The sequence below is a fragment of the Aythya ferina genome (genome assembly GCF_964211825.1).
Source record: "Aythya ferina genome assembly, chromosome: 8".
Taxonomy (NCBI): domain Eukaryota; kingdom Metazoa; phylum Chordata; class Aves; order Anseriformes; family Anatidae; genus Aythya; species Aythya ferina.
Window position 1 is genome coordinate 1,440,328 of NC_140304.1, and position 26,529 is coordinate 1,466,856.

At 37.4% G+C, this 26,529-nt stretch overlaps 1 long non-coding RNA gene across 3 annotated transcripts; it reads left to right on the forward strand.

Annotated features, from left to right (window-relative positions):
* Positions 1–694: 694 nt before the first annotated feature.
* Positions 695–24,548, forward strand: LOC311440950. Of its 3 annotated transcripts, XR_014695666.1 has the most exons (9): positions 695–794; positions 882–1,041; positions 7,593–7,702; positions 10,402–10,497; positions 13,254–13,365; positions 14,075–14,209; positions 17,597–17,654; positions 22,647–22,805; positions 23,904–24,548. It is a non-coding gene; the product is annotated as an uncharacterized lncRNA (long non-coding RNA). The 3 variants fall into 3 exon arrangements; XR_014695667.1 differs by lacking the exon at positions 7,593–7,702; XR_014695668.1 differs by lacking the exon at positions 7,593–7,702 and having other exon boundaries at positions 718–794; positions 876–1,041.
* The last annotated feature ends 1,981 nt before the right edge of the window (positions 24,549–26,529 follow it).

Sequence of the window (26,529 nt, forward strand, 5' to 3'; positions counted from 1 at the left end):
AACTTGACGATACCAACAGATGTCTCCTCGTTTGAAGGGCCACTTCTATCTTGCTATTCTGCTTGTTCCTTTTTGATTTCTGTTCAAGCTCCATAGTGAGGATTTCCACATTGCCTAGGACTTGCTTTATTTTTGAGTATAATGTTTTTCCTTCTATCTGTCCAAAGACTGGCTGCTTTGGCATTTCTTAAAGACAACTTAAATTCTCCTCAGGACATTGTCAAATTATACAAGTAATGCAAAGTATATAACTGAAAGAATAGCTTATTATCCTATAAGTAAAGACATAATCAGATTAAATATGCCTATTTATTTTTCTCCACTCCACTATTCTTAAACATTCCTAGCCATAAAGCCCCATCTTAGCATTTCATTATATGATGCAAATTTTATAAACAACTGTCATTACTGTACCCACAGTCATTATTCTGAATCAAATACAACACGAAGAAAAACAGAATAAGAATTCTCAGATCCGTAGACTGCATTTCAGGGCAGCCCCTCTTTGGCTTACACAGCCCTTTTCCCTCACGGAGTGTGAGACATGAAAGGAAGCTGCATCTTTGGGGATGTTGGGGGGAGTTGTGATTCAGCTGAGAGAGATTTATCATCTCATCTCTAGCCAGATGCACTCTATTGCTTGATGATCTCAGCAGGTCCAAATGAACAACGTGTTGTATCAAAGGTCAGGTAACTTGTTTAATGTTGGGGATAAATGTTTTACAAAAACTAAGAACAGTCTTGAGCCTTCATTTTAATCAGGAAGTTAAATATTTTATTTCCCTGTAAATTGGGTGAGTACTCTCTTAGCCATACCTTTCCTTAGACCTCTTCTAGACTATTGCCTGCTCCAGCCATTCTTGAAATCTTCTGAGTTTCAGGACTACTCTGCAACAATAGCAGACTGGTTTTAATTTCTGACTCTGGAACCCTGCTGAGTTTGTATGATCTGGAGCAGGAAGATGGAGAAAAGAAGCTGATCGCTGTCCTCAACCCGGAGTTTTGTTGTTGCTGTGGAATGGCTTTCAGCTTGCACATTTGGTGAGACAGAAATCATGAAGTTGTCCCTTGAATTCCCATGTGCCAGCACAGCACGTTGCTGGGCCAGACTTGACTAAACTTGTATAATTGTGGTACCATGTAGCTTATCCTAAATCTTGAAAGATTTCTTAACAGCAGAGAGACCAAGATCTTTAGACCATTATTATGATACAATAGCAGAAGAAAATATAACCTATCAAATTATCGGATTAAAATTTAAAAGTTTTTTTTTTTTTTTTTCTTTTTTTTTTTCTCCTAGAGCTTTTGCTAATTGTCACTTCTCTGCAATGTTACATAACTCCCGTGTGCAAATGGACTTACTGGCAAGTTTCTGTGTACATACCAGCACCCTGGCTCTACTAAACCCCCTTATCTTAGCTTCACTAATTTGCCATGTCAAATTAGTGTGATGAAACAAATTCTAATTACACTGAAAGATCACTTAGAGCATTAGCACTGCTGCTGTGGTCTGTTCTTGTGTGTCTTATTTGCATACTAATCCAGTGTGCCTAGGTAGATGACAAAATGAAATGTCTACTAACACGTTTACAAGGGTTTTCTGAGAAGTTGCTGACTCAGCCTTGATAGATGCTCCCATAGACAGAGAGCTGGAAGAAGGAGTATGAACCACATTGCTCAGGCTTAGGGAGAATGTTATTTTTCTACTTCAGCTTCCCTGCTAGTTTGTTTGATTCTTTGGGGAATCATGATTACTTTTTTTTTTTTTCCATTTTAAGAATAAGCTGGATAATGTCAGGAATCAAAAATATCATTGACTCATATTTGGTATTTAAGTATATAGGATCAAAACATCAAAAGTATAAAAGGGAGCACAATTTAACAGGTTGGATTAAAAAAGCTCTTTAAATATCTTCTGCAAAAGAACAATCAGACAGAATTCCTAGTGGTAGGAGTTAGGGAATAAGAGCATGGATTAACAAATATGTAAGCCTTTCCATCTCATTGTGTTGAGTGGGATGAATATGTTTATAAATTAATAAGTAATAAGTTGTTTTCTTCCTGACTGAAAATATTGATTTGTAAGTATGTGTGGCTGCAGACTTAAACAGTACCTAGCTGCTCTAAATGTGCATTTACTCACTGAGCAAGGAAAAAAAAAGCTATTGCAAAATTTAGGCTCAGAATATGAAACATGACTCTGAATTTGATTTCCTGCTGGCGTTACAACTTCAATTCCATTGGAAACATAAAGCTCATGTTAATAGGTTTTGCTTCACATTTTAAAGCTGTGGGATTGAGATACAGAATCCTGAAAAGAAAGGGAAGGTGATGCCTTACCATTTGTGGGTGGGTCTGCTAAGTTCATTTTCCCACTTGTCTTCACATGTGAATGATTTCTGGCCCTTTTTTATCACACCACCATGCACAGGCCTTGCCTGAAGATATTCATGGAAATTAGCAGGGCTATTCCTTGCTCTGTTCCTAATTGTAATGAGCAAATTCATAGAAAAAGCTTGGCTTAGGTGAGATCTTCAGCTTCTTCTAAGAAAAGAAATGAGCTGCAAGCCTTGTTCTGCTGAGGTTCACACTGGCACTCTGAATGATTCAAATGCAGCCAGGTTTTGTGTGGAGTATGCCTAAAACAGGTGGAGATCTCTGTGCATCCCGTTCATCCTGGAAAGCACTGGGAATGAAAAGGAGATAAATGACTAGGAGGTGAAATTGCTCAATGTCCTGAATAGGTGTATATTTACTTAGTGTACTGCACCTAGTCTGCAATGTGTATGCTCAATAACCTAGACTTACAGCTTTTTCCATATGAATGTTTATTGCAATAGAACAGGCAAGAGTTACTTATATTTGTATCTGCAGAGAAAACTTTATTTATTTCTGTTTAAGCATGTCACAGAACATACACAGAAAAGAAAACACAGTAGAGAAGTCATGGTATTTATTACAATTAAAAAAAACAATCCCAGAAATTTGTAGTTAACCAGAAAATTAACCTCTAGCCACAGTACAAGAGGGTACTTTTCCTATCATAATGTTACAGAGGACGTAGGTCAGGGGTGGGTAATGGAGTCTGCAGATAAATGAAAGATTTTTTGATGTGACTTTGTAACAGACATGCAGGTGATGACCTGTGAGTTGTATCATACGTACAATGCACTGGCAAACTGGGACACACAAAATAGAAACTGTATTATAATTTCATTCTAGGTTTTCATTTTTTTTTTTTCATAAAATGCTAATTTTGCTATAGATCCATTATGTATGAAACTCTAAAGACTTTTTTCTCCTTCAGTGCCAGAGGGATTTTACATATGTAAGCCCAGTTTAGTGTTAATGGCAAATATCAGTATACAAGCGCCATTCACTGTGATGAAAACAGTCTAGTGGACCTAATTAACTAATACTTGCATAGGTAATATTTCCTGTATGCAGGGTTTCAGCATTCCAATTAAAAGCATGGTCCAGCAAACAGTATTCAAGTTTGTATATCTAGCTGAAATATTTTGTAGGTTAATTGACTTAATCTTGTTCTTTAAACATAGATTTGTGATTTCCTTTCTTCAAGAACTTGTATGGTTCAAAAGCTTAGACCTGTGTTTTTTACATCTTCACAGTGAATTAGCATCTCAAATATGGCACACTATTGCTCTATAGGCAAAGTCCAGGGTTTTCAGCAAGCAGAAAGGAACAGCTACTTCATGTACCAGCATCAGAATCTCTCCCTTGCCCTCACTTATCATGGGAAATGTCCATATTTCCCAGTTACTGTTATGGAGAAGACAGTTAAAATCCACTTGTTTTAATGAAAAGCGTGGCTATTATTGCCATCAAGCTTCTAGATTAGCAACATGGTTTACCGCTAAAGACAAGTTAGATACCTATGACAATATTTTATATTAAATCCTGTAAGATTTTCTCTCAGGGATTAAGGCACAGCCTTGCTTTCTGTAAAAGCACCTTGATATCATCACATCTATTTTTAACTCTTCCTGAGGACTAGGCCCCATCTTGGTTAAAGCCAGGATAGATGAATGGCAGTCACTGTAGCTACAGCACTGTAAGTCAGCCAGGGAAAGAGCTGGTTTCAAGCAAAGTAGCAGAAGACAGTTCAGTTGTGGAACCAGGGCAATGTTCAATTTCCCTTTGTCCAGACTGTATTCATTGTGGAACACTGCAACCAGGGAACACTTACTTTCCTTATAAGGGATAAGTAACAGGGAAATATTGCAATAGCTACTAAGGTATGCAAGTGGTTAGATGAGGAGTTCATTTTCACCTGTAAAGTGGAGGAGGACCAAAAAAAAAAGTGCAAGCTGTTTGTTACACTAAAAAGACAATGTTTCAAGGCATCAGGTGTCCCAAGATACTAAATGTGAGCTTGTATAAGAAGAGTAAATTGAAATCTTCTTGAACTTTTCTTGAAGTTTGGGCTACTATGAAACTTCTTGGCTCAGTCTTATCTCTCAGCAGATTCATAATAGCAGAGTTAGGCTGTAATTGGTACCACACTGACACATAATGTAAAGTGTTACCTACATTTAAAACTTGAAAATAGTATTTGAATTCCATATTCACAGGTAATAAGAGTTCATCATCATGGTTGGGAAAATGAGTTTCAGAATGACAGCTCCTAATCTGGACTTTCACTTTCCAGTTCAGTTCATATCATTTTCTTAGTATGGGCATTATTCTGCAGTCCTTATTCAGGCAAAACCTCCCTGAAGCCGTGAATATCAACACAATGATAGCCACTGAAAAGGGCTTATCACTATAAATATATGTTTGTCTTTTAGTCTCCACATTTTTAGTGTAAGCTTTATGAAGAGTGTTACAATAGTCTACACTAATACCATTATCATTATACCTCAGCAGTTCCATGTAAAATATATATATTTTTTTTGAATAACAATAATTGGCATTTAGACCTCCTCATTCCCAAGGATTTCAGAGCACTTCCCAAAAGCGGGTGTATTAATTCTCACAACAGTAAATATCTATAAAAAAACAAGTATATCTGGGCAAGTTCCAAGGCCCTCCTGGAGAACACTCTCATAGTACCACTGTGCTTTTGCCTGAGAAAAAAAAAAAAAAAACAACACTGCAAGTTCAGATTTTTTGGTGAATTTGTAACAAGAAGTTCCACATTCCTCTGAAAAACAGACTTCTTTTCAATCAGTTCTTCTCTTTACCCTTAGGTCATGTTATCGCTGAGCAACACAGTAAATCACAGGAATTTGCTTTTGTAGTACCTTGATTTGACATTTAAATTATTCTACTGATTCAGATATTCTGACAATCTGACAATAAAATTGGCAGTCATGTCCAAATTTTATTATTCCGTGCCATTTGTGACAATCCTTGTGTGAGTACTGCTTTTTTTTAAAAAAAAAAAAAAAAAAAAAAAATCAACCAAACCAAAAAACAACCTAAACAAAACAACAACAAAAAATGGATATCCTTATGATCCTAGCCTGGCAGAGCTGTGGTAAGGATCTGTTTAAAGCTGGAGAAAACTCCCAGAGGAGGAGTGGGCAATCTTACCACATTGCCTGCAGTGATACCTGGAAAGATAACCACATCTATTCCCTCATGCTTTATTCTTTTGTAGAAACAAACATCTAAAGATGATGGACCACAATCTGATGTCTGAGGACAGAGAGCGAAGGGGGGAGATATAGCTCTGATCATCTTTGTGCTAGAGAGATGGGAAAACATCAGCTTAGCCTGCTTAGTTTTCTTCTTCACAGTTTAGATGGCTTTGGAAGATGTGAAAAGGTTGCTGTTGGGGAAGAGCAAAGATGAGGGCTTCTTTTCCCCTCTTTTCCCTTGAGGATTACCATTCTGGGCAGCTGGCAAGCAGCTGAGCTGTGTCCCTTCACAATTAGCTCATCAGGCATAGTAAGTAGCAATCTCACCTTCTTTGTTGCATGAGTGAGTGATTAATGGATGAGTATGTTGTTTTTTTTTTCTTTTTTTTTTTTTTTTCTTCCAGAGTAATTCAAAGCTGCAGTATAATCAATTCAATCAGATTAAGATCCAGTTTGGCACTTTAATAAGAATAAAACAAGTATTTGCTTGCTAGAGCATGATCAGAAAATACTAGGTTCTAGATAAATCAATATATAATATAAGTTGCTCTGTAACTTTTGAAGATGTTACTTGTATTTTAAATAGCACAGGCTTTACATTTGGGAGCTATCTTTGGCAGTTATATTTTAAGGTTCTCTATCCCTTTCCCTTGGTTTAAGAAAGGCAAGAGAAGGTCAAAAGCCATGCACAGAAAATTCACAGAAATGCTCTCAGAAGAACCCCTATGAAAGCCGCTGGCTGTGGATATTATTGCTGTGACTATGAGTGTGTGAGGGGGTTTATTCTTGAGAAATGCATTGAGTGAGGTTCTATCTTCCTGCTCAGTCATTTCATAATACACATTCATTTCCTCTTAACAAGAGCATAGAACATTGTTTTTGTGGAAACGCAGATTGAACATTTTGTTGCAAAAGGCTATGCTGACCAAAACCACAGCACGGCCAGCTGACCATTGAACTGAAGTTTCTGACGATTCCTAAAAGACCTAAGTTTATCTTTTTTTTTTTTTTTTTTTTCTTTTTCTGTGCATATACAAGGAAATGTATGTCCTTTTTATTTCTATAACAAGTCTATGTATTTTCTTAATGAATTATGTGAAAATATGTTGTACTATGATCAGATGTGGGATAAGCCTGAATGCCAAATTAACAGGAAGGAACTGTAACAACAAAATTCATGGCAAATATCTATGATATCAACTTTCTTTTTAGAATATATTATATCTCCCTTTGAAATGCAATATTTGGTACTTTTGCAAAGATTCACAATTTTAAAATTTGCAGAATAATCATGCAGTGAAAAACACACTTTGGTTTTTAAAGCATTGCTGTATGTTTATCAATGCTACATCAAATACCGCTTTAAAAAGCCATGTGGAAAATATTTGCATAGATTGTCTCACCACCTGAAATGACACTTACATATGTGGAAACAGAAGAGAGTAAAGACAAATAATAATTTGATCTAAACAGGGACACAGCTGTATTTCTAATAGGATTCAGGCCTTCCAATGGCCAACGTCTTTCAGTTTGCCTTAAAGGAGCTGTGAACTTATCACTCGGTCATGTGCACATTAATATAGCAGCTGCCATTGCTGATGGCTTTGAAGTATTTTGCAGTCAACTGCTGGAGCTGGTGGCTCCATGCCAATTCATGATGTGCTTCTGATCCTGAGAGATTTTCATGAAAGACTGGGGACAGAGGTCATGGATCAAATGTAATGGGCTGACATGTATTAAGAAAGATTAATGAGTATGGGCACAAATTAATTGTGTTCTTATCAGATAATCAGCAGTTCTCACCAACACTTACTTTCAGTGTTATAAAAGAAGAATATGTAATGGGGTCTCTCGTGGTCAGCTGTAAGGAAACAGAGTTTTTATCATTATTTAAATGAGACAAAATGTCAGTATTGTCTGTTATGAAGTCTTGTCAAAGCCTTGTTCCAGCTCAGATCCAGGCTATTTTTCCATGTTACACGTTAACAGGGAAAGGAGCTGCAACAGAATCGCAGAATTGAAGGGGTTGGAAGAGACCTTGAAAGATCATCGGGTCCAACCCCCCTGATGAAGCAGATTCCTTAGAGCGGGCTGCCCAGGTAGGCATCCAGATTGGCCTTGAATATCTCCAGAGATATTTACAGAGATAATGAACATTTCAGTTCTATAGAACTATATATGTGTATATATATATATATATATATATATGTATATATATATATATATATGTATATATAAAACTGCGTATATAGAACTGTTCTATATACAGGGATATAGAACAGCTGTCTGGAATTATTATAGTGTCAGGAAGAAAACGAGGATAGAGCACAAATAAGTAGAAGGTTATTCTGTACAACCATACTGTAAGAAGAGTGAAGCAGTAGTACAGGTAGTGATGGGATACAAAAGATTGTGCCAAGAAAATCATGTTATGACCCCCTAGCCATGAAACATTATATATTCTCTTTCATTTAAATGCTTTTGAAATGTGAATTCGAAGAGGGATTCTGTTCTGTGGGATAATTTCTTTTTAACAATCAGAACTTCTTGGATGCTCACCTCCTTCCCAAAAACCAAGAGTCAGGAGTCCTAAGGCAGCAGGAGGTTGCATGTTACAGGACAGCTTCCCTAAAAAAATCTGCATTTTGGTGGTAGATTGTTCACTTCGCTAAGTGTTTGCCCATTGTATGAGATATTTGCAAAAAAAATCAGCTGCAACAGTTTCTTGCAAATGTTTTCACTGGCCTGAAAAATCTGAATTTGTAGAGGGACTCAGGAAATATATATGCATTTCTCACACCTGTTTCTCTATTGCTCATCTTGTGTGTTTTTTTTCTTCTGCTTTTTGTTTGTTTGTTTGTTTGTTTTTGTAATGAGTTATGTACCAGCACATCCAGGTTGTTGATCTAGACAGTTACAATTCAGGAGATAACAGAAACAGCAGGTTATTTTGTTTAAAATTTGTATCAAAAAGCCTGCAAGTACTCTAATGACTAATTTTATGTGTAGAATGTTAATAAGGGCATTTTCTCTCTGCAAAGCTTTTAGTATGGAAACAATCCATAGCCCAATGTGAGTGGCTCAAATTCTTGTGTTTGCCTAAATCTGGGAGAATTTCAGGCTTGAATCTGAGGCTACTTTGAGTTTATTGAATCAAACCTGAACATTTTGGCAGTAACAGGTATTTTTTCAGATTTTTATGTAGCCATTTCTGGGAAGTGTTTCATGAGCTATTCCAAATTCAAGCTGTTTACAAACCAAAGCTCTCACAAACTAAATCTGAACATTTGAAATATGAGAATGACAGTGGCAACAAGCAAAGATATCTGAAGATAGATTTGGATAATGTCAAACTTTAAGAACACCTCCAAAAGAAGCATATGAACAGTGTTCACCAAAAAAAAAATCAGGAAGGAACTGAACATTGTTGACCTTATTTTACACCTGAATTTGTAACTTGTCAAACTTGTCAAAGAACAAACTTTTTTTTTTTTTTTTGTTTTTTCCCCTCAGGGGAATGCTTTATGTAGAGAGAAAAGACTTAGAAAGGCTTCATTCTTAGAAAGAAATCACACTTATGTGAGCTTGAGCATCAAGGAGGAGGTTCTGGTTGATGGCAAGTGAAATACGAGTCAGCAGTGTGCCCTGGCAGCCAAAAGGGCTGGTCATACCCTGGAACACCTCAAGCATAGCACTGCTAGCCAGTTGAGGGACAGGATTGTCCTGCTCTGCTCTGCACTGGTGTGGCCTCACCTTGAACACTATGTGCAATTTGGGCTGCTACAATATAAGAAGGATATAAAACTATTAGAGAGCATCCAAAGAAGGGCAACAAAGATGGTGAAGCGTCTAGAGAAAGACATATGAGGAGCAGCTGAGGTCCCTTGGTTTGTCTAGCCCAGAGCAGAGCAGGCTGAGGGGAGGCCTCCTGGCAGCCTGCAGATCCCTCATGGGGGGAGTGGAGGGGCAGGAGGTGAGCTCTGCTCTCTGGGGACAGCAACAGGACCTGAGGGAATGGCATGGAGCTGGGACAGGGGAGGGTCAGGCTGGGTGTTAGGGAAAGGTTCTTTACCCAGAGGGTGGTCAGACACTGGAACAGCTCCCAAGAGAAGTGGTCATGGCATCAAGACTGTCAGAGTTCAAGAAGCATTTGGCAACATTCTCAGACACACAGTCTGATTTTTGGGTGGTCCTGTGTGGAGATGGGAGTTGGACTTGATGATCCTTGTGGGTCCCTTCCAGCTCAGGATATTCTATTATTCTATCACTTAGCCGAAGTGAAGCAGCATATCTGTAACTGACACAGCAAAAACATTAGGCTACTCAGTGTTCAATAACAGTTTGGTACTTCTGTGTAAAAAAGCAGCAAGCTAAATTGTGAAAATTTTCAAGTACCGTTTAACTAAGTGCTCCTTAAATGAAATTGAATTTCTTTTCTCCCCCTCTTTTAAGCCTAAGAAGTAATTTATACCTCTCAAGTTTCTTTCTTTAGTGAGTGGGATTTAGAGGGACCAGTCACATGTCTGGATGGTATTGTTCAGGACGATACTTCTACAGTCTTAGCTGAAAGTTGGAAAGTCCTAGTGTGATTCCTTGCCTCCCAGAGCCTGGTATAATGAGCAACTCATACAGTGTCTGGCAAGTATGAATTCATGGAAAAACCTAGGAAATTAAAAAAAAAAAAAAAAAAAAAAAGTATATAACAGAAACAGTACATTAAGTATTATTTGACCAGTGAAACGTCTCTGACAGACTCTGATTTGTAATTTTCCTGATTATTCATCTCTTCTACCTGCAGAAATCCACTAACTAGATTGAAAACACAAAGCCTCTATGGCAAATATAAATTGACACAACCCACTGAAGACACTAGAGTCTGGTTATTTTACACTGGGTGAGTATATGTCTCATTTTGTTTCAGTTTTCATTGTATACAGAAGTGAACCATGATTTAAATACAAAGGGAATTTCTACAGTTGTAATAAGCCTTTGCTTTTCCAAGCCTTGGCTTCCCTTCAAGCAGTATGATACCATATGGGTTTGATACAGTCAATAAGTTTATTTTTTGTTTTGTAACATTACCCACTTTGGGATTTCATCACATTTACAGCAATGTTTTGAAGTTTTATTCATAAGCATGTGCAAGACCTTAGCTTTCCACTGCAGCTTGTTAGTGTACATTTTGGACAATGTTAACATCATCTCAGATATTCAGGACAAGTGAAGAACCGGGTTTAAGTCCTTAGGAGAAGCTAAAAAGACCATTAACAAGCCGAGTCCATAAAAAACATCTGTTCCAGTCATGCTGCTGATTTTTTATTAGTCCTTCAAATCCATAGCAAAGATCTCTAGAGCAAGAAAAATGCTCTAGTGTGGAGTGCAATTTCCAGTTTCTTAGCTAACCTGATTTTGTTGATTCATACATATGCACAATTCAGTTCTGTTCCTGAATACAAACAAACAAAAAAAAAAAAGCCCCTTTTGGGTTGTACTTTATTTATTTTCCTTCAAATGCCCTTGAAAATTCATTTGCTCAGTGAAATCAAACAAATAATTGCATACTAAAAGGAAAATGAAGAGTAGCAAGCTAAATAATTTGTAACATCAAATATTCCTCTGCTGTGGTTAACATTCTCAGTGAGGGGAAACAGTTGGCAATAAACAGCCCAATGTATCTTAAATGCAATAACTAATATCAATGTCAAATGCATGAATTGAAAATACCTTAGGATATGCTTTCACAGTTCTGCTATATCACTGCTAAATGGAATATGCTATATAACTATAATAGCAGTTATACTTGTCATATTTCTCCTGATCTCTAAGGAAAAATTCTCATGTAGCCTTTATGTGGCTTACATCTTTTTCTATTCAAAGTTGTATTTTTATGGGAGTTTTTATGGTGGTTTTTAAAAGTTTACACTGTGAAAGCAAATGTCAAAATTTGTATATCATACAGACTACACAAAGTCACATTCCTGATAATTAGGGATATGCCACTACTCTGTTGTGCACATCATTGCTAGCTACCTGTGTAGTAAATAACAAAAGATTACTTATGATTTGGGCTGTGTAAAGCTCATCTGTGTGAGAAGAAAAAAAAAAAGAGACTTCATATGGAGATGAGCACTTTTCACCATGCTCCATGTGTGAAATCTTGCCAAACGTGTAGTTCGTAAATAAAAATTGACATTTTTGAGATGGGAGTTGTCAGTGAACATCCTGCTAAGAAAACAGTATTTTATCGTTCCAGCACTTGTGTGGAAGTTCCTTGCCAAAGATTATACTAGTAGTAAGTTGCATCTGACCAGAAATGTCTTATTTTAGGAAGAGAAGCCTGAGCCTTTGGGTTCTGTAGCTATAGGCTGTGCAGTGCCATGCTCTCATCCTGACAAACATGTTCCCACCACAAGACGACAGGGTGTCAATCTCGTCACAGCCTGGCCTTCTCTTGGCCTCTGTTTTGGTCTCAGCACTTCTGAGCAGCGTTTTTCACCCTTGCATACTTTGTAGTGTCAATATGTGCTCTGTTACAAGTGGAAGAACTGCCTTGGTGGAGAATATATTGTAGTGGAGTTCTGTAGGGAGGAGAAGTCCTGATAAGGTAGCAAACACCTTGAATTTATTGTTTTTCTTCCACCTTTCAAAAAAGCTGTACCAGACATGGGTCAGAATGTGACTCCCATATTTTCAGTGATGAAAATCATTCTCCCTATGTTTGCTACCGTCATTTATGGCATTAACAATTTTATTTCCTTATAGAAAGTCTCCTCTGGTACTCTTGAAAGGCTGATTCTGTGCAGAGAAGTAGAGGTAAACACTTGTAAGTAGGTGATCTCTGACTGTTACAGAGAGGACCAAGAATTACAGAGTAGCTGTACACACAAGTGGAGGTAGCATGTTTACTTTTCCCCTTAAATTTGTTCAGAAATTCTCATCTATTAAGTAGTGCACTGTACAATTCAGTTAATAAGAAGAATTTTATCTAGAAAAGTGTCCTAAACAACAAGCATAAGAAAGTTAGGAACAGAAGACATGGGAAAGGCAGAGAACAATGATCTGTATCTGTAGGTGTCTGAGAAGTGCATGAGGGACTGATTCAGTTAGTGGAATATTCCAAATAATGGTGGAGGATAAACTGACGTTTATGTATCACTAGACATGAAGGTTAGAGAAATAAACTTCCAGAAGAAAATGCTGCATCTTCTGCCTCTCGTGAATCACCAAAGGATGCTCTCATGAATATTCCTATTAGCTGCTTCTGTTGTGAGTATGGTCTGTAATAAGGAGCCTGGTCCTTCAAAGAACTACTGCTAGGCTACCGATAGAGTCTCCCTTTGACTTGGTTTTACACGGTGAAGTTCTTTAGCTTACTCGGCACTATTCAGAAGATTCAATGACTCTCATAAATCCAAGCAATGAAATAACATTGTCGCAGATGAATTTCAGAAAAAAAGAAAAAAAAGAAAAAAAAAAAAAAAGAAAATTAATTTGCAATAGAAAAAATCGTATAAGCTATTCATTCACGTGTCTGGATTTCAAATCAGTTGTAAATTATTTAGAGGAAATATTTCACTGCTGCTGTTTTTTTTGTTTGTTTGTTTTGTTTTGTTTCGTTGTTTGTTTGTTTGTGTTGTTTTTTTTTTAAAGAAGACCATATTTCCAGTACTGGAGCTCGTTTATACTGAGCACACTGACATGCTTGTAACAGGTTTGAAACAACATTAAACTTCCTCTTATGCTGATAAGGAAAGTTAAAGGGGTAAGTAGAGTGGGATATATGCATCTCTTCTTTTTCTCCTGTCTTTGAGATACTACCTGTAACTTGTTGGGAAAAAGGTGGTTGAGACTGGATGTCACCAATGACTAAGACAGAAGTTAATTAGGCTAATGCAGTATTGGAGAGAGAACTAAGATATGTAGTTAGCTTTCTTTGGCTGCCAAGCACTTCTAAATCTGCTTGGCATAGTTCAATAAAACTTGCTTGTTACATTAGGCTAAAATGCATGTGGTAGACCTGACTATTTCTCCTGATGGAGTTCTGTGTACTGCCATCCTAGTGGTGGTGTCTGTCTATGGAGTCCTTACACAGAGTGTGGAAGCATCTGGACAAATCATATTTTCATAATGTAGCAGCACTAAGTCATCATTTGTCCCACTTATATCAGATCCACTCTGCAAATCTGATAGGAAGATTTATCCCTAGGGATCTAATCTTGCTTCCTTTATTTGGTCACTGAAAACCATGAGAAACACACAAGTGGGGTGAGCACTGTTTGACCCTTGGTAATTAAGATCACTTAATATGCTTACTAGTTTGAACAGAAGAACCAAGCACAATGAGTTAGGACATTTACAGGGTTGGTTTACTTCACGCATGAAGACAATATGAATGACTTTTTAATGATGATTCTGCTCTTGAGTCTATCCCTTTTCTTTTTTAACAAATGACTGTTTTCCTTTTCTCTAAGGTGTTCTTTCAGAAGCAGACACAGCAGACAGGGAGAGATGAATTTCTAAATTAATATCAGCTTTGGAAAACTTCCAAAAGAGACCATGATACACTGCCAGCATCATTATGCTTGAGTCCTACCTAAAGAGAAAAAGTAAGTTGTATCTGAAGTAGTAACCAATCTTCAATTCCTGAAAATAAATACAAAGTTCAGGAAAAGCTAATATATACATCAATCTGAAATTTCAATTCTTGTGAAAAAACTTGGCCTCAGAGCTTCAGAAAATAAACATTTTTGCCACGTGGCAATGGTTGTGAAGTAAATATGTCCCGCTGCTCTGATCTTACATCCTGTCACATTAATGTTTCAGAGCACTCAATATAAATATTAAAACTAATAGCTTCACTCTTCAGCTATTACTCCATCATTCCCTGAAATCATCATAAAACATTCAAAGCCTTTTAGAACATTTACACACTTGAATCTGATGGTGGGGAAAGGAGACTAACAGAGCACAGCACACAAGCTTAAATAATAGTGGAAAGCTGTTTATGGAGTATGCTTTATTTATTCATCATTTCAACTAAAGTTTCAATTTTGGTGGAGGGGAAATAATCAAAGTATAGCTGTCAAGGGAGAAGACTAAAGTATTGCTTTTCTATACAGTGGACTTGTGTAAAAAAAAAATATAAGAAATAAAATGTTTTTTTTTATTTCTATAAAAAGCAGAGTCCATGAGAATCTCGGTCCAAGGTCAATCAATCTTAGGACTGTGGGTACGTAAACAGCTAATGGATTGTAAAGACACATACCAGTGTTATGAATTTTTAACAAGCAACTCTTCAGCACAGACCCCTATAAATCAATGATGACTTATTGGCTGGATCAATTATGCAAACTTTAAAACATTTAATGACAGGTAATGAACAAGTCTCTGGAGTCCACCAGTCAACAGTGTTTTGCAGTTGTACTTACAACTGCTTAAGTGAAATGTCTGCAGGAAGCCTTTCCTCAGAAATGATTTAGAGCTAAACTCTAAGGTTGTGCTACAGTGAGACAGCATGGTTGCATTTCTCTTTGTGTATAAACTTAAACATGCTGGCAACTGGGCACTGTTGTTAATGTACCTGTAGGCATGTATATCATTTATTTTCACTGACAGTATATATATTTAACCTTGGAAACCTGCTCTCTCAAACTTTATACTTCAGGTTTCCTGAAAGGTGCTGTAGACACAAATAGGTTAATTTTCAAAGGAAAAAAAAAAAGGTTGTGCTTATGTTAGTTCTTCCTCATAAGGCTTTATTTTGAAAATTAAGTTCAATGTCAAAAAATGAATTAGATATGGGGAATGATAGACTGTATTACAGTTAACCAGCACAAAAGGAGTGAAAGATAAGTTTAGGCTGAATAATACAAGCAAAGTCTTATGGGATAACAGGTGGCATTATGGTGGTTTAATTGCTAATTAAAATGATTATCCAATGAAAGATGAAGGATTTATTTCTTTTTTGTGGATTTTTGAATTTAATAGTTATTTCAAATTCTAAACATTAACCTTTCTAATGGACAACCTTAGGTAATTCTATAGATTACAAGGAAGTTGTAAGTTAAACATACCATTCAAGAACAGTAGTATAAGCCACTGATCCAAATGCCACATTTCTCTATTAACTTAGTTGAGGCTTTACTCAGATTGACTGAGGCCTCTTGGCTGAATTGGTAAATTGAATCAGTGCTCTTTTTATTGCCATTTGCTTTACTTTTCTAAAGACAACAAATATAAACGAAAGCTTGCCAGAGAGTATAATCTTTGGTCTGAAGAATCAAAGTTTAAGTGTTTTGTAAAAGTGGTAGAATTATTTTATTTGACAAAAATTGTTATCCTCAGCTGTATTCTTCATGAAGAAACTGTGATCATAGAGCCTCCCAATATCCTATGAGAACATATCTGAATCCTAGTCATTAAATCACACGAGTAGGGTCCTACATAGGGTCCTCCAGCAGTGATTCCTGAGAGCTTCTGTCTTACCACCTTGCTCTGAAAGTTGCTCTGGCAATTGCAAGTGAGACTTGATGTAAATGGGTAGGTAGGTGCTAGACCCAACAATAAGATCATTTGTTCATGTCACAATCAAAGTTTGGGTTGTGAGATGTACAAGGACAGTACAGTCATGAAAGTTTATAAACAAACTCGTGACGAGTCCAGGGATCTGTAGTAGTTAAAAAAAAAAAAAAAAAAAAAAAAAAAGCTATTTTTTATTTGCGCGTCTGAAAAAAAAATGAACATTCTTTGCTTAGTATTTATTACTGTTTCACTTGTGCTGGTAGATGAGGTACTGCAAGGACTGTCCTTATGTGTTGTCATATAAAAATGCTTTTGCTTTTTGGAACAATATAGTCAGTACATGATGACAAGAGTTTTCTACTTTCTCCAACCCAAGAGAAAATGCACAACAATGCAGTTTAACTAAAATGTTTTATGCACTGATAAGGATGAAGATGGCTTTTTAAGCAGGGGATCTGTTTAGGTGGTGGCAGGAAATATTAATAAAAGTGATTGAAATAACTTTGGAGACTTCTGTGGAAATGAGGAGTGGCCCAAATGTTGGATATTCCTTCCTCTTGTAGAGAAACACACTTGAAATAAAAGGATGGTATGTTACCTATGGATGCATACCAAGAGGGAGTCCTTACAGCTTGGGCTTCTTAAACTCTCCCTACACTATTAGGTGAATTCCTTCCTTGTTCATCTATAGGTGTGAGTCTGCTAACTGTAACTGACTTTTTTCAAGTGGCAAATGGAGAAATTGTTCCTGGTGGTATAGGAGCTCGATAGAACTACTGAGAAATATGTTTGTTGTGGTCAACATCTTATTCTGTTATCTGGCATGCTAGCAAAATAGGACTTCTAAACAATAGCAGAATGTCTTGGAATTCCTGCTCTTCTTTAGACTTTTTAGCTTCTTACTGAGACTGACATTGCACTTGTCATTATTCTAAGTGTCACAAGTTATATTAAAATCTCCAGCAGCTTCAGCATCTCCTGTGTGGAAGTCCTCCTATTTTATCTGCCAAAACTGTTAATCATTCTCTGTTTTCCATATTTATGGTCTCTAGTTGGCTGCAAGCATAATTTGTACCTGCACTGCAAGAATGATGTCAGCTGGCACTAGGAGGAAAAGATTTAAAATGTTACTACCAATGAAATTGAAGGGAGATCATTCTTATTTCAAGGATGAACTTAGAGCAGAGGGATGATATGTATTTTAAACATAAATATCTTGGTTGAATGGCTTTGTTAGGAGCATGCTTAATGGAGAAAACTAGGAGTTAGGTGCATGAGCAAGTTGCTTGCTATTGAAAGGGTTAAGTATCCGTTCCCACCTCCTCCTTACTACATCTAAGGGAAGGAAGTTATTTTTCTGGTGCTATTTTACTTAGTTGGTTTCTACACGTGAAGAAGCAATGGACACAACTGGACTTGTTGATTTCTGAAAATGAGCTAAGAGTAAACAATAATTTTTTTTCACTCACCAGGTTAGAGCAATCAGGTTAGAGGAAGAGCTGCAGCAGGGGATAGAAGAAGAAAGAAAAGGTAACTTGATGTGTTGATCCTTCTGTTTGCTTTCATTTGACTTCACATGATAGAACTTTTGAGTCTTTATTAGATCTTCTTATAGTGTTTTCTTACTGATTGACACTCTCAAGTTATTCTAAACCATGGATCAAGTTGGGTAGCTAAGATGTAGTAAGAAGATTCTTTCATGTTGCAAATTCATTGTCAGATTTGCTACATAAAACATCCCCTCATTTCACAGAAGAAATAACACCATCTCTTTCAACATCTTGTTTTAGGCTTCTCAGTGTATTTCCTAAAAGACTGATGGACAAGATAATTTGACTGACACCAACCTAGTTTTTCCTGACATGCTATGCACATGCAAAATCTGACAGCTGCCTTCTAAACATCTGTATGCCTCTAAAGTGCCAGTAGGTGCTTCTTGTGTGCCCATCTATATTGTTTGTTGCACAAGTGGCAGCCGAAATCTACAGATCTGGTACACCCCATCTGAAACTCTGAGTTTTATCTTGCATAATATAGAAGTGACTAAGTTATTGGAAGTGAGCTGCATAGAAAAATCTGTGGGTCATACACCTGTGTCATATGTCTGTCTGTTCCTTGCAGAGATGTTTCCTGTTGGACAATGTGTAAAATAACTAGAATGCCTTACTTTTGTGTTTCTATAGTATTTGGGGAGATTCGCCACCACTATAGCACACAAATGACTTCACAAAAAAGTCAGTATTATTATAAGGACAAAACTGAGCTCAATGACAAAAGAGCGAATTGTGGTTACTTCTTAGCTGCTTAAGCAGTACTGAGTTTGTGGGTGTCAGTGTTTGTGTGATTCATTCATTTTGTTTGGTCTTATGGAGTAAGCTAGTCATGGAAAGTTTTCATGTTATGCCAAGTAACATGCCACATAAACTTTGGGTTTATGTTCAAAATATAAACCAAATCCAATTACCAGTTGGATTAATCAGGGTCTAGTTCTGAAGTTAAGAGATGTTAATGGTTTTTATTCATTTATGTATTTTTTAAATATCCACACCTTGTGGTTTCAACTGAGATGGAAAAGAGAAAGTACAAAAAAAAGGGGGGTGAGGGTGGGGGAAGGGGGCAGGAGGAGAGGAGGAGATGGAGAAACCCTGTCTAGCAAGATTTTTTGTCCAGCTCAATCAAAGAAAAATTGAAAAACATAAGAAACAAAGATGGAAGGCAAACATTTTTGCAGCTTGATTTTCAAAGCTGCGAGCTATGGATAAGACTATTTTGCTTGCAGTCAAATGTTTATCTGAACTAGAATCCTATGGCAATATAAAGATGTTTCTTTGCATATACTTTTGGTGTTTGTGGTGCCTTTTTTTCCCCCTTAGTTTTCTTTGGGAGTTCATTTCAGAAGTTATTGACTTCCTGGTAAATCACATTCTTTGCTTGTAGTAAGCTCAGTAGCAATCAAGTCTCAAGTGCTCAATTTGGCATTGTGTTTATTTTGCCTTTTTGAAAGCACATTTTTGTACTTTTTTATATACTTCAAAAGTAGGTGCATTAAAGGAAGGGTCAGGAGATGAGGACTGTACTTCACTAAAGAAACAGTCGTGGAGTTTCAAGAATTTATTGAGGTCGATGATGACAAGAAATTGATAGAGTACGTTGAACGGTCTACTGATTTTTTTTTTCCAGTGCTCTAATGAAATTACTGTCATAGCTTGCTGAATGTTATGTGTTCTCTACCTTTCCTTTTGTCAGGACACTGTTTGTCCTTCCTTTTCCCTCATCTAGCAGTCTTCAAATGCACATAACTAGGCAATTCATCTTTTTATCTTTTTTTTTTTTTTTTTTTTTTGCCTTTGACTCAACCTTTAGCTGATATGCATGTGTATCTCCTGATTTCACTGGATATTTCCAAACTAAAATATAGGAGGAACCAAGATGAGAGAGAGAGAAAACTGTAGCAGCAAAAGTTCTTTTTCCTACCATTTTCCCTAAGCTTGAATGTGTTTTGGACACAAATTTTATATTTAGATGAATTTAAGATAGAAAATACCTAATATCCAAGGCATAAATACCTGCTAGAAAATCCAGGTGTTTCAGTATCACCTTACTGAGAGGTGCACCTTCTTTCACTTGCAGCAGCCTTAGCAGGGCAGCTCATAATCACTTGTCGTATTCTATGCACAACAACTGTCCCACTCCCTTCACAATGTCAAGGGTTACAAGTGTCATTATTACATACTATGAAGTTTCTGCACTTCTTCTCCAGCCCTTATCAGTCTTCCTCTCATGTCTCCTCTGTGCTGGAATCAGCTCTAGTGTGTATGTGAGCTAAATACTTGCATGCAGCCTTACACTGCTTTTCTCTCAAAGCCCCAGTGCAGCTTTACCACTTGGGGGAACTGATGTTTTAGATCTAGCATTTCTCCAGCCAGTGCAGGGGCATGTATGAAGCAGAGCTTGTCTGTGAACTCCCTGGAGCATTGCAAATTTCATAGACTTTCAGTCCCATTGTCAGGCAGCAATCTGCAATGCCTCTGCCATTAGCTGAATATGCACAGGCATATGTTGGCCATTGCAAGAGATGATGCTGACTTTCAACTCCTACTTTCAAAGCACTATCAGTTATAAGGAAGATTTGCATATGTCCATGTTTTAACAATGGACAAAGCACTTGCCCCTGCATGTTACTAGAATTTCACTCTCTCATCCAGCTGGGACTGTGTTTGCTTTTTTTTTTTTTTTTTTTTTTTTCTTGCTGGGTTTTATGTCTAGCAAGTTCCTGGATGTCTGTGTACAAAAAACTTGCAGTTCTTAACTTGAGTCTTGGAGCTGGAGTTAAATAGTTCTGGTGAGGTTGTGTCATGGGAGTGTCCTGGAGCACAAAGTTTTTTGATATATTAGTGCTGTTCATGCTCTCCTTCAAGCCACCAGCATTCTATACAACGTAAATTATAGGAGTTTAGCCTCTTGTACATATACATATGAGTGGACCATCCATGGCGTTCCAGTTCTCTGGCATGTGTTGTGTGTCACTACATCCCCATAAGCACCCCTACAGCTCTTTGGGAGTTGTCTATGTTGTATAAGATTTATGAGATTTAAAATGTTATGTTTACTGTCACTCAGAGTAGTAGTGCTAAAACCATTAGCTCTTCTGATGTGGAGCATGGTAGATATGTAGCTGCTAGTGCTGGATGATTTTGGTATTCATTAGCTGCATAAACATGGGTGTCCTACATCATTCCTGACTGACAGAAAGACAGCCTGGTGCTTGTCTGGGACAGAAGAATAATAATGTAATGGAAAGGGCAACACTGGAAAAAGTATGAGTAAGAGCACATTTGTCATAAGGTCAAACATAATCTTCTTCAGATGAAACTTCAATCCTTTTATCATTCAAGATGGGATTTTGGCTGTCTTTCTTGGATTCTCTAATTTATTATGTCTCATTAAATAATTTGAATGAGGAAAACTAATTCCCAAATAACTTAGTGTTTGAGTAACTGCAAACACTGATTTATTTTCGAACACCTCTGTGAGGTTAAATGTAGTGTAACGCTCATCTTGTACTGAGACCTTTTGCTCACAAGCATCTACAAGTTTTCTTGGTGCCTAGCAGTGCCATGACTCCCCGTGCCCGAGGGACTGCCTTACCATAAGACAGAACTGTGATGTCCAGCCAGTCTGGTCACAAAGGATAACAACATGATCTGGCTCTTCCCGAGCAATACAGCCTTTACAGTTAATCTGTGCACAGATCAGTTACAGTCTGAATTGGCAGTGAACACAGAAGACCTGGTTTCCCATGCATAGCACAAGTGTACAAATAAAGAAAACAAACTCTTAATTGGATATGTTGTCCTAATTCTTCTGGGCTGTCCCTCTGTTAGCACAGATTTTGAAAAAGGATCCAGTTTTGACAAGACAAAACAAAACAAAAGGCTCAGTGACAAAGACATCTAAACACACCATGGTAAGCTAATACTTCGCTATTTAAAATATGCATCTTCTTTCAAACCACAATTTGCCTAGCTTTTTCTAGATGTTAGATTTTGTTACATCTTCCCTCATCAAATTAAAGAGCTGTATTTCAAATACTTTTTTTTTTTTTTTCTGGATTATAACTAGCACCTGGTGTATTTATTAAGTATCACAGCATAAATACAGGATGATCTAAAAGTGTGTAAATGTAAACTACCTTTTCCTTCTTCAACCTGGCTAGCTTTCCAAGATCTGTCTTGAAAATAGACATTAGAAATAGGCTGTGCATATGACCAGTGACTTCATTAAAACCATAGCCACTTTTGAGCATACATGTAATAAAATAATTCCTTATTCCTTAAGACTTTTACGATCAGGAACTGTAATGGAAACACGCCATTAAAACATGGCAGGCAAACGGACTTCATGGAGAAATGGGTTGAAGCATTTTAATGACCTGACTTACATATACTTTATATGAAGAGCCTGCAGCAGGTGACTAGCTAGTCACCTTTTTCCTGAAAAGCAGGCCTCTTGAGAAAGTATCTCTGGGAAAGGAGTAAAGGTGGTGTTCACTTCTAATAGCGGTCAAGGGAGGTGGCAGTGTCCAGCCTTCTTGAAGATGAGCATTCAGTGTTGCATGAGACATGGAATCAGAAGGAAAGTAAGCAAAGAAGTGTAACTAGCTCAGAAGTCAGGCTATTTAGTGGGAGGGACTGAAAACAGGACTTTTTTTTTATATCCAATAACTGCTCAGTATAAGGAATCTGCTTTGAAACTCTGTATTAAATTCTACTATTTTCAAAATGTCCCTGAAGTTGCGACTAAAATTTCCCATCCTGTAACAAAGGATAAAATGGAACAGGTCATCATATACCACAGTTGTGTAGTTCAAGCATTGCAAGACAATCTTATTGCTGCCATTCCTGCAAGGCAGAAGTGAGGAAAACAATGTTCATTTAGGCTTTTTGGGTTATGACTTTTAGTTTCAAAGCATTGAATAAAAGAGTACTTGCGGAAACTTTATTTATTCTTCTTAATGTATAGAACCATTGGGATGTGATGTGTCTTGGAAAGAATGCAGAGTCTACTCTGAGGAGCTTGCAGTACTGAGAGCTACTCTTGCACTAGGCCATGTTTATTCATCAAATGGAGAAACACTCCCTGTCTCAGAGATATTATCTGCATTAATCATCAGTACATAAGGTAAGTGTTTGCATAGCCAGGCCATCAGCAGAGGATCTCAGCTAGAGATTTGGGGGAGAGCTACTTTCTTTACATTGGCTCTGTGAGATGAGTGTTAATTTCACTTGAATTCAAATTTAACATTAATGATAATCTGATCTCTAATAATATGTTGACCTCAGTCTCATTTTTTTTCATGTTTTATTTTTTTCTTCTGTACATCATCTCACTGATTTCAATACATTTCTCTATCTCACTCTGTTGTCTAATATTTATCACAACTCATAGACTCATTCTTACCATGCTAGCAGTTACCAAGAGGTCTATCTACTGTCTAAGATCAGGCAGGTTTAGGGCACTTCAAAATTAACATGTGTGGTTGTTTTACTGTGCTAGGCAGCTAAACACCACAACTGCTCTCTCACCCCCCTCCCTAAATGAGGAGGGGAAGACATAAAGAACAACTCATGGGTTGAGATAAGGATAATTTAATTAAAGAAATTAATGAAAGATTATTACTAACTAAATAATTTAACTAAAGGAAAAAAAAAAAAAAAAGGAAAGGGGAAAAGGGAGGGGAAAAAAAAATAAAGGCTATGTGGAAGTGCAGAGGAAAGAAATAACTCCCTACTTCCCACAAATGAGTGATGCTTAACCATGTCGTTGAAGCAGGGCCTCAACGCACATAGCCGATGTTTGGGAGGACCGACGTTTTCACAATGAGAACCCACCCCTCCCCTCTTCTTCCTGTTTCCACCTTTTGTTGCTGAGTGTGACATCATATGGTATAGAATATCCCTTTGGTTGGTTTAGGTTAGCTGCCCTGGTGATGTTTCTTTTCTCACTTTTTTGCCCACCCCCTAGGAGGGTTACAGAGCATCCTGGTGCTGTGCCAGCACTTCTCAGCAGCAGACACAACACTGGTGTGATCCCACTGCTGTTCTAGCTACAATTGCAGAGCACAGCACTGTATGGGCTGCTGCAGGGAAAGTTAACATCCCAGCCAGACCCAGTACAACATGGGTGAAGATTTTGCTGGAAATTAGTTTATGAAAAAAGAAAAGGAGCAGAGCAAAATGCAGATTTTGAGTATGTTAAGCATGTGATGCTCTTTTGCAGGAGCTGGAAACTAGAACAACACAAAAGATTACTGGTCATTTCTGCCCTAAAGGTTTGCACATCAAGAGGTTCTTCTGCGCAGAGAACCACCAGCAACTTTGAATGACTCCTGCCAGTCCAGTGTCTCTGGGTGGCTCTTGCTCTGCCTTACCTATAAAAGCTGCCCCTCTTCATCAGCAGATAGACCTACCCTGCACCCAGTACCCTACCCTTACTGGGTCAGTGCTTTTTCAGTGTCACTGTACAGCCTGTACTGTGCTGAGTAGACATACTCCTGGTGATCCAGATGTCAGTACTGATGCTGATTTAGGAACAAGGGATCAACTCTTGCATATTAAGCCCAGAGGCTCACTTCTACCTTTGTGGTTATGAGTGACTTGCATGAACCTGACTTGAAGTTACTCATGCTCTGCCTGAAGAAACTGATCTGATCCTATCTAGGTAAAAATGTTCTTTCTTCTTTATAACTTTATATTGTTTGCCATATTTCCAGGCTTGGTCACTCTTGCAGCAGGTAATGTTTGCAGTTCAGAGCAATTTATTTTTTATCTTTGTTGGATCAGAATTCTCTAAAATCCCCTTCACTTGAAATAGAATGAAATTTTGTTTGACAATAAAAAATACTTCTCAACTTTTTTTTTTTTTTTTTCTAGGATTTGAAATATTTTTTTCCTTTTAATGTAATTGAACTGCATTCTATAATGGTATAATTTTGTTTCTAGAATTATTTCTTTTTGTAGCTTTTTCCCCAATAAAAGTAATTTGCTGAAATAAGATTATTTTTTTCTGCATTGCTATAACTTTGTTATACCAAAATGTAAGTCACTTTCATCACGTTTCTTTTTTTTATTATTATTATTTTAATGACAAACAAGGGCCATACTACAGCTGAAGAATATAATGAGCCTGAATTCACTGATGGCTGTAGAGTGTTTAATGTGTGGTATTCCCAACAATGTTCTCAATTTCATGGATCGGCAGGGGAATATTCAGAGTTAACTCAGGACACTAAAGAAGAGCATAATTTTGTGTTGACAACAAAGGCTAAGTGCATGGCACTCTCTGCTGATGCGTTAATTTTACAGATTCTTCTTTGGAGACCCTTCTAGTTCCACATTTCTGAAGGATGACTGAGATTTTAGCTGGCTGACTTCTATTTGACTTTAATGGGAGATCTGCATTTTAAAATGCTGCACAATATTTTGAGAACTTCCTCATAATGTCCAGCCTAGCATTATATTATATCTGACCTTGACAATGTCAAATGATGTTATTAACATTCAGTTGTTGCAAGATGGATTCAAACATGGGGGGATGTTCTTTGGCTTGGCTCTTTGTAGTTAAGAAAGTAATAAACCTTCCTTGTCTGATTTTACATGTATAATGGACAATAACCAATGGCTGATCAACAGAAGAAATGTCAGGTGTGGAATCAATGCTGATAGAAAAATATTTCATCTGTTTACATATATGAAGGATCACTGATAAAATCTTTGATCTCATTAAGGATATAAACTCTTCACATATAGTCAATGACAAGTCTGATGAGCTAGCAGAGTTCCACCAGTCTCACTGTGCTTAGTGAATGTTCAGCTAAAAAGGGATCAAATTGACTCATGAATTTCAAGGTTTCTAGGAAATTACCATTGTGAGGTGACCCAGTTTTTTGATTAGTGTCATGAAAAGACAGGTCTCACTGAGAAATAAATGTAATAATGTCAACCATGTGCTTAAGTTCTTCTCTACATTATACACATTCGCTTTCAAATTGTTTTGTCATTTTAGCATAAACTGCATCACTTGCTTTCATCTGAGAAACACAAGCTTAGCATAGTTCTGTGCAGAAATCAAAGATGAGCATGGAAAAAAGACCCCTCTTTGCCTATTGAATCATTGATCAGACAAGCACAGCAGATATTTGCATGGATCCTTAGTAGCTGCCTTAGATAACTGTTGAAAGAGAAAGAAGAAAAGAGCAGCGAACAGGTATTTCATCCATTCATTTTGCTAATAATTGCAGGCCTTCTTATAGGTTGCCCTCTCTAGTTTAACCCAAGAACAAGACATCATGAAATGAACTGCCTTCCTGTGGTAACAAATGATCACGTTGAGGGGAAATTGGCTGGCTGGGCCAGGAAGAAGTTGAGGAAGAGAGTGAGAAGCAAAGAAAAGTTTCAGATGTGATGGCAAAGTTGGATTGAAGAGACTTATTTCACACTATCATTAGAAAGTCATTTGACTGAGTCAGAAAATACATGTGCAAATACTATGAAGTGTGAAAGCTTTATTAAGTCTTCACAATGATGAGCCTATGGTCTGTCAGCTATGAGTTGGTGCCATGGTGTTCCTTCCCTCCCTCCCTTCTGTGGCACAGAAACGCATCAGACCCATTAGATTCTTGGGATGCAACCATCCCTACCTCAATTTCTTACCATGTGTCTACTGAATTTCTTTTTTTTTTTTTTTTTTTTTTTTTTTGTTATCCTTTCTTCCAATATTTTCAGCTCTTCCAACTCTCTTTCCTCTGTTCCTTTTTCCCCATACATTTGCAGAGACCTATCTGTGCTGCAGAGGGGCCTGCAGCACAACCAAGGGATGTGGGGAAAACTGCCTCTGCAGGAGAACA